The following is a 1,269-nucleotide window of genomic DNA, read 5'->3' as shown; positions in this document are numbered from 1 at the left end:
ATAGTTCAGTTTTTTCACATACACTTTAAAAGCTGATATATATGTAAATAATACGTAGAATTTAATGAAACCTTAAAATGGGGTGATGGTTAAAAGAGTATATAGGCTAGGCACAGTGGCTCACACCTGTAAACCTGTCATACTCTGGGAGGCCAAGGCTGGTGGATTGCTTGAGCTCAGGAGTTCAAGACCAGACTGAGAACAGCGAGACCCTGTCTCTACTAAAAATAGAAAAAACTAGCTGGACGTTGTGACAGGGGCCTGTAGTCCCAGCTACTTGGGAGGCTGAGGCAGGAGAATCTCTTAAACCTAGAGAGTTTAAGATTGCTATAATTAGACTACCAGTTCTTAATTTTTTTTGTCATTCCATGAATAATAGATAAGTAAAAAACAAAAGTATTTTAGGCCAGGAGCACTGTGGCTCATCCCTATAATCCTAGCACTCTGAGAGGCTGAGGCAGATCACTTAAGGTCAGAATTCAAGACCACTGTGAGCAAAAGTAGGACCCCAGCTCTACAAAAAATAGAAAAATTAGCCAGGAGTGGTGGCACACACCTGTAGTTCCAACTACTCAGGAACCTGAGGCAGGAGGATCATTCAAGCCCAGGAGTTTGAGTTTGTAGTAAGCTATGACGACACCACTGTACTCTAGGTAGGGAAATGAAAGGAGACTTTGTCTTGGAGGAAAGGAAAGGAAGAAAACAAAAGTACTTTATATAGAATGAAGAGTAAAAGTTCTTCTTGACCACTATCCGGAAAATCCCCCTCTGTCCTAGAACTTATTTGGTTTTTTTGTTTGTTTGTTTTGGGTTTTTTTGCAGTTTTTGGCTGGGGCTGGGTTTGAACCCACCACCTCTGGCATTGGGGCTGGCGCCCCACTCCTTTGAACCACAGGCGCTGCCCAGAACTTCTTTGTTCATGGTTTGATATTGATGCTACTTGTTCATTAATTCTTCTCACAAATCTCAAAGAACCTGATTTCACAGGATGTACTCTGCGGAGTGCAGGATTGATAGTATTTAGTTTGGTTTATATTTATAACAAGAGTTTGCACATGTATGTTCACAGTGCACAGTAATATATACAAGGTCAGAAAATTAAGTTGGAGAACTCATCCTAGAAAAAGTGCTGGCTCGGCGCCTGTGGCTCCAGCGGCTAAGGTGCCAGCCACATACACCCAAGGTGGCGGGTTCGAATCCCCAGCCCGGGCCGCCAAACAACAATGATGGCTGCAACTAAAAAATGGCCGGGCATTGTGGCGGGTGCCT

Source organism: Otolemur garnettii, unplaced genomic scaffold (genome assembly GCF_000181295.1).
Source record: "Otolemur garnettii isolate 467f Iridium unplaced genomic scaffold, OtoGar3 scaffold00024, whole genome shotgun sequence".
NCBI classification, from domain to species: Eukaryota; Metazoa; Chordata; class Mammalia; order Primates; family Galagidae; genus Otolemur; species Otolemur garnettii.
Note: the sequence above shows the minus strand (reverse complement) of the source record.